The following is a 7,787-nucleotide window of genomic DNA, read 5'->3' as shown; positions in this document are numbered from 1 at the left end:
ATGAAGGAGTTTGTCAGTGCTTGGAATGATCAACACTCTGGATATTCATGCACTCTAAAGGCCAGGAAAGCAGATAAGGAAGCTAACTGGAAGTTGTGGGACATGGAGTCAGAACACATCAGGACTCAGTGGAAGCAGAGGGAAGGGAGCAGTGTGTGGCCAGATTCCCATTCCTGAAGGACAGAGGAGACACACGGACAGGCAGGACAGGTCACAGCATGCAGATGGATGGGAAGCACGGGTATTTCCAGGCTGGATCTGGGAACTAGTTAGCCCTAAAACATTCCTCCCTTCTGGGGGCAGGTTAATCACCTCTTTAAAACATGCCCTTCACATCATTCTTTGTTCTGTGTTTTGGAGCAGGTCAGCAGGGCACTGTTCAGGCAGGCCCTGGGCTGGATAGTTTCTGTCTCAGGAGACACCAAGAGAACGTCCCACCACACACAGTAAATGTCAGCTTGGAGTTTCCCAGCAGGTTCCTGGTGGCCTTGGCGGGGCAGTCACTAACCTAAGTAGGTGCTTGGATTGTCACTCTAGCCCTGCAGTAGTTGCATGAGAAACTGAGGCTCAGGAAGGCTGGCTGACCCAAAATGGCACAGCTGTAGCCAGGGGACTCTAACTTCTTCAGCTCTGCCCTTCACACTGCCCCCTTTCAGTGCTGCTGAACCTACCAAGCTTTGCCCTAAACCACCTCCATGGCATTCCTGCCTTCCTAAACAACAGTACAACACGTGAGGATCTTTTAAAATTAAATTTTATTATTTGAGAATGTTGTCCTGATGATGTCATGATACCTCTTGAAATCTTTGTCGAAACTTGAAGAGCTTGTCAAACTTGGGGTTGAGAATCACTGTGACTTCAGATGGTTTGGCTTATGAAGCTTGATTAAATCCTTTCCAGAAAAAGGGGGGGGGGGACAAAATAGCAAATTTGTTTTTTCTGGATATTCACATGCAGAAGAATGAAACTGGACCTCTATCTGTCACCACTTATAAAAATCAACTCAAAATGGATTAAAGACTTAAATGTAATACCCAAAACTATGAAACACTTGGAACAAAACATAGGATAAATTGGTCTGGGCAAGGATTTTTTTGGATAAGACCTCAAAATCACAGGCAGCAAAGGCAAGAAATGGATAAATGGAGTTGTATGAAACTAAAATGCTTCTATAAATCTTTATTTTTATTTTATTTGGAAAGAAAAGAGACACATAGAGAGAAAAAGAGACAGAGACAAAGAGAGATCGTCCATCTGCTAGTTCAGTCCTCAAATGCCTGCAACTACCAGGGCAAAGCCAGGAGCCTGGACCTCAATCTGGGTCTCCCAGGTAGGTGAGAAAAACCCAAGCACTTGAGCCACCACCTACTGCCTCCTAGGGTTCCTGTTAGCAGGAGGCTGGAATCAGAAGTGGAGACTGGACTTGAATCAGGCACTCTAATATGGTGTTTTAGCTGCTGCACCAAATAGCCTGCTCCTCAGACTAAAAAGCATCTGCATAGCAAAAAAAATCAACAGAGGGAAGAAACAACGTAGGGGTTAGGAGAAACTGTTTACAAACCATGCATTTCTTACAAGGGATCTAACAACCAGACTATATAAGGGACTCAACTCAATATTAAAAACAACAACAACAAATAATCCAATTAAAAATGGACAAAAGATTCAGACATTTATTAAAAGATGACATACATGAAAAATTGTCCAACATCACTGATCATCAGAGAAATGCAAATCAAAACCACAGAGGTATCATCTCACCCCAGTAAGAACAACTTTTATAAAAAAACACAAAAATTAACAAAGGCTAGCAAGAATGTGGAGAAAGGAGACACCTCACACACTGTTGGTGGGAAAGTAAATTAGTAACCCATTTCTGGAAAACAGTGTGGAGGGTCCTCAAAAACTAAAAACAGAACCGCCATACGATCTCACCATCCCACTGCTGAGTACATAGCCAAGGGAAATGAAATCACCGTCAGAGCCATCTGCACTCTTGTGTACATTGTAACACTGTTCATCATAGCCAGAATAGACACCAACCTCTGTGCTCATCAATGAATGCATGGGTAAAGAAATTGCAGTATACTCCACAGGAATATGATTCGGCCTCTTAAAAAGAAGGAAACCCTGTAATTTGCAAAAGCATGGATCCACCTGGAGGACATAATATTAAGTGAAATAAGCCAGGTACAGAAAGACAAATACCATGTGACCTCACTCATCTGTGGAGTCTAAACACTTGAACTCAGCAGAGCACAGAGTAGCCTAGCTGTCACCAGGGACTGGAGAGTGGGGAGACTTGGATGTGGGTCAAAGGGTCCAAGTTTCAGCTAGGTGGAAGGAATAAGTTCTGGAGACCTATTGCGCAAGATGGTGACTAAAGTAAATAATAGCATCTTGTCTACTTGAAAATTGCTAAGAGAGTAGGCTTTAAGTGTCTCCTCACAACACATAATGTGAGGGGCCGGCACTGTGGCAGAGCGGGTGGAGCCACCATCTGCAGTGCCAGCATCCCATATGGGCGCAGTTTCAAGTCCTGGCTGCTCCACTTCTGATCCAGCTCTCTGCTGTGGCTGGGGAAAGCAGTAGAGGATGGTCCAAGTGCTTGGGCCCCTGCAGACATGCAGGAGACCCAGAGGAGGCTCTTGGCTCCTGGCTTTGGATTGGCGCAGCTCTGGCCATTTTGCAGCCAGTTGGGGAGTGAAGCAATGGATAGAAGTCCTCTCTCCCTCTCTCTCCCTCTCTCCCTCTCTCCCTCTCTCCCTCTCTCCCTCTCTCCCTCTCTCCCTCTCTCCCTCTCTCCCTCTCTCTCCCTCTCTCTCTCTCTCCCTCTCTCTCCCTCTCTCCCTCTCTCCCTCTCTCCCTCTCTCCCTCTCTCCCTCTCTCTCTCCTTCTCTCTCTGTGTAACTCTGACTTTCAAATAAATATATAAATCTTTTAAAAAAATATAATGTGAGGGCTGGCACTAAGCCACTGCCTACAGTGCTGGCATCCCATATGGGCACCTGTTCAAGTCCCGGCTGCTCCACTTCCTATCCAGCTCTCTGCAATGGTCTGGGAAAGCAATAGAAGATGGCCCAAGTCCTTGGGCCCGTGCACCCATGTGGGAGACCTGGAAGAAGCCCCTAGCTCCTGACTTCAGATCGGCACAGCTCTGGCCGTTGTGGCCATCAGGGGAGTGAACCAGCAGATGGAAGACCTCTCTCTCTCTCTCTGTCTCTGCCTCTCTAACTCTGACTTTCTGATAAATAAATACATCGTTAAAAAAATAATAATGTGAGGTGATGGATATGTTAATCACTTTGATTTAACTATTTCATAGAACACACATATCAAAATCACATTGTAATCATAAATACATATGATTGTTCACTTGTCAATTTTAAAAACTGTTTAACCTTTATGTAGATGGAATCATGCTGTTATTTAAACAAAAAAAAAAGTTGCAGGAAAGTACCCTTGGGATCAAGAACAGGCTGGGCTCTGCCTTGGGATGGATGGGACTCCAAGGACACTAAATGAAGATGGCAGCGCTAAAGGGAGCATCGGTCCTTCTGGTTCCTCAAGAGCTACTGGCTGGTCTGCATTAAGAAGCTGCTCTTATGAGAAGATGCCATGGGGCAGTTAGTTATCCACACCGTGCTCCTGCTGCCCTGTGAGAGCTTCCTGGCTCCAGGCCCTCCCAAGACAGAGCTGCACTTTCTTGGGGGATTCACTGTGTATAAATCCTCTGGAGGAGAAAGACTCCCAAGTTGTTTTCCAGACTCAAACACGTTCTCTTGATTAGAACCTAAATTCTTACATTACAAGGCATGTTCCTGCTGCCAAAAGCATTTGTTAATAAATGATGATGTCGCTCCCCGTCTTCGTGGAGGAACGACACAGGACCCTGCGCTGTTCTTTGGTCTGCTCGGCCCTTCCCGGGTTTGCTGCTGGTTCTTCCCAGGTTGGCTACTGTCCCTTCCACCTCCGTGGAAGGGCAGTTCCCCCTGGCCACATTCCCCACTTCCGCAGGGGAGCGGCACACCACCGGCCGGCTCTTCTCGGGGGCTGCACAGGTGTTCCCTTAGATGTTCCCCTTAGATGTTCCTGGTGAATGCCGTCTCTCTCCTCCTTTATAGTCCTCCTCAGCCAATCCCAACTCGGCTGCCCACACGCTGAGCACGCTGCTCTCCAATCAGGAGCAAGTCCTACAGTTTATTGGTTGAACTGGAGGCAGCTGCGTAGAAGCTGTTTTCTCCTCTCCCAGCGCCATATTGTGGGAGAGCAGATGCATAGAATAAGTCTTAATTCCAGTAACTCAGTCCAGTCCAGATTGCTCCCCACAGATGAGAGATCAGGCAGAATAACAATAGAACCCCAAGTGGAATCGAGTTGCTGTGAAATAACAGTATGCCCAAGACATTCTCTTAGCTCCTTAGCACTGATGCAGTTTACAAAATATCAGTCATTCTCCCAAAGTGATAGATCCCCTTGGACTAAGTAAATGGATTCCCTTTACCCAGGCCCTTAGCATCTGATCTGAGCAGACTCCAGCCCTTCAGCGTCTGGCCTGAGAATTGTATTGCTCATGGACACACAGTCCTGGGTCATCAGATAAATAGTGGTCCATGGGGAAGCCCCTCCCTGGGGCCTACAGTCCTTCAATATGAAAATGGTATTCAGAAGGAAGATGAAATCTGGGGATTTCTACCAACGAAGCACCTTGGCAACGCCTGTGGGGACCTAGGGAACCCAAAGTTACTGTTTGCAGGATATGTTGATGACATACTCTTAGTCTAAAATAACCATGAGTCCACGGAGCCTGGTCTTTTCTGGCATTGTTTAAGCTTGATGGTGACTTCACTTGTCCAAATTAGGATGCCTTCCTTCAGAGGTATCCAGGATACAAGTGCTGGCCATAGCAACACCTTGTCTTACGCTCATGTGGTAGCCCCTCCCGATGCATACTCCCCTACACGTTCACCCACTTCCAGGCCTGGTGGAGCAAACGTTTATCAAGAGTAGAATCTGTTTTATGGAGGGCTGGTTTTAATGAATACAGGGATATGTTAACCTCCAATTTATCCTTTGCCTTTCAGCAGCAAAATTTGGCTGCATGAGAAGATTTCATAGTTCTATAAAAAAAAGGCAGATTATAGCATGAAAAGCTTACAGCTATTCGGACTAAAAAGAAAAATTTAAGCCAGAGGTGGTTTAAAAAAATCTTTCCCACATACTTTACGAGAACAAACCATCCTATCCATACCCAGGATCTTTGAGATTTGTAGCAGAAAATCCTCCTAGTATTTGATGATTTCATTCCCACAGGGAATGGCGTGTTTCAGAAGCATTATAATTTTTTCTGAATTTCTTTTCAGTGTTGTCCTTATTATTTTCATCATTGTTAAGTTAGGTACTGGCTTTTGCAACAAATGATCAAAAACTCCTAACCCTTAAGGCTCTCCCTAAGTAATCAGCACATCTAGAATGGATCTTATATTACCATTGTTGCATTTTTGTTTCTATCAGACTATGACTCTCCTGATACTGGCAAACTCCCTCCACGTTTGTGAGCAGAAAAGCATTCCAAGTCTCTATGGATCCCACCACCCGCTACACACACACACACAGACACATACACACATGCACACACACACACACACACATGCACAGACTATCAGAAATATCATTTCCTGGAGATTTCCAACTCCAGTGTTGCTTTTGCTTGAACTAACAGGATCTCAGCCTTTCCTACCTTCAATTTTCTCTTGAGATAGCAGAAATTCTGCCAAGCTGGAATGAGGACTTCCGATGTGATGCATGGTGGTTTCTCAGTAATATGCACCAGCCCAGAGAAGCAGCATCATTCTGGGAATTACTGTGGGCTCCTAAAAGTAGGAACCAAGATTTACTTGACTTGTCATCCTCCAGCACACAGAAGAAGGTCATTGGCTGCTTGCTGAGTTTCAGCTGAGTCAACTGAAGAGGATGCTTCTAGCAAAAGCAACCAGATAGCCCAAGACTTGGGGTCTGGAAGGTATGGTTTGTTCTGCCCTGACTTAAGCAAAGCAAGGCCATTATTGGGATGTGGTGGGTTGGGGGAAAAGGGAAGGAGGTGATGGAGTACTGAAAACGGAAGACTGTGGGTGTTAGGGAAGACACACACCGGCAGGTGCTGGCCATTCTAGTGATCCCTCCAGTTGTAGCAGGACCTCGGCCAGTAACCCGGAAGGAGGGAGTCCAGATGGGAGATTTCAGCACTTCTCCACCATCATCCCCAACAGGAAAAGAAGAAACTGAGCTGAGTGTATGTCGCCAAAGACAAGATAGAGTTTAAGGTAGATCGCAGTCATGGAGAGAGATTATGATAACCAGGCAACTATCAGACAGAGATAGAGGCAAGTTCCCAGTCTACAAAAAAGCCTGCGACAGGAGGCAGCAGGAGTAGGAGGCCGCAAAGCAGAGATCATTCTTACTATTGCGAACATCAAGTCTGGAAGTGCAACTTTACTTCTATCCTTCCAGATCATGGGCGTCGGGCTACTATCATAAGCTGTGCCCTGGTCCGAAATGGCTGGGATGGGTATGAGATTCTGGATTTCAGGTCAAAGAGGCTGAGTTAGGCCAAGACAGGTGGTGAGGAGCCTCCTGTCTCTGCCTGACACGCTTCTCCAAAGGGTTCAGAAACATGGTCATTTAGGCACCAAATGAACTAAAACTATCTGGCAGAAGCATTATTAAAACAAGATCTTAGCTTGATTTCTTTTCTTTGTTATTATTTGCAGGAAAACAGAAGGTTGTAGCATGTCTTTTTGTAGGCAGCAAATTCAAGTTCTTGGCTCCTTAGCATCTGGCACAGGTTTGGGAAGGTAGGTGAGTGGTTGGTTTGGAGAATCTTGCCAGGCATCAGCCATGCTCCTTTGGTGTAACCTGGCAACTGGATGATTTTATCAAGACTGTAAAAGCAAGAAAGCTGGCTGAATTGCGTAAATCAGTGCTCTGGGAAAAGGTAAACTGGGGATTTCTGGAAGCTGGTGAGGAGAGGAAAAAGGAAATAAACTGCTCACAATGACCATGGCACAGGAAAAAAGAGAAAGAGGTAACAGGTGTCATAATTGGAAGAGGAAAAAAGACTCAGGGTGCCGGGGATTAATAAAGGTTGTTCCTCTCAAAATCTAAAGTAAAGGACACGTAAAATCTCTGCCCTTCCCTCCCCTTGCCATCACCCAGCTCTGAGTTTTTAGAAATTAAACTCTGTACCCCTGGCGTCATTCACTTTTCATCCCCCTCCATAAAGCCCTTCATATCCACTTACAGCTAAACCCAGTTCCCACTCCCAGCCCCGCCTACCACTAATCTCCTTTCTGCCTCTGAAAAATTTTCTTTTCTGGATGTTTCATAGAAATGGAATCATTCCAGTAATTTCAATTTAAGATAAACAGTATGATTTAAGTGAATCAGAGAGATGTGACAGAGCTAATGGGGGGAGGAGAAGGACCCAATTTTATTGAGACTGTGGGAGAAGAGCTTCCTGGGGAAAGCTGACAGTGGAGCTGAGATATATCTCTGCAGACACATGGGGGCATATATTGTGAAGAGCATGAGGTGGAGTTTGTTACGCAATATAAAATGCACTAAATGACACCAGTACACGAACTTGTGGCTCAGAGATGGTGTGAGGGTTACTTTCCTTTGCACCAATAATCACCTCATGGCAGCAGTCATGCCTCATGGACTTCTGGAAGAGCACAGTCTTGCGGAGAGAACTTGAGAAGAGAGTGGGAGACAGTGGAAAGGGATAA

At 45.6% G+C, this 7,787-nt stretch overlaps 1 long non-coding RNA gene across 1 annotated transcript in view; it reads right to left on the bottom strand.

Annotated features, from left to right (window-relative positions):
• Window positions 1–741: 741 nt before the first annotated feature.
• LOC127484385 (uncharacterized) overlaps window positions 742–7,787 on the bottom strand; it is a 66,833-nt gene continuing 59,787 nt past the window's right edge. Inside the window, exons 4-5 of the long non-coding RNA XR_007911305.2 lie at window positions 5,741–5,873; window positions 742–892 (exon numbers count right to left, since the gene is read on the bottom strand). This is a non-coding gene — a long non-coding RNA (uncharacterized lncRNA). The remainder of the gene's footprint in view (window positions 893–5,740; window positions 5,874–7,787) is intronic.

This window comes from Oryctolagus cuniculus, chromosome 1 (assembly GCF_964237555.1).
Source record: "Oryctolagus cuniculus chromosome 1, mOryCun1.1, whole genome shotgun sequence".
Taxonomy (NCBI): domain Eukaryota; kingdom Metazoa; phylum Chordata; class Mammalia; order Lagomorpha; family Leporidae; genus Oryctolagus; species Oryctolagus cuniculus.
Note: the sequence above shows the minus strand (reverse complement) of the source record. Positions and strands in the feature narration are given on the sequence as shown.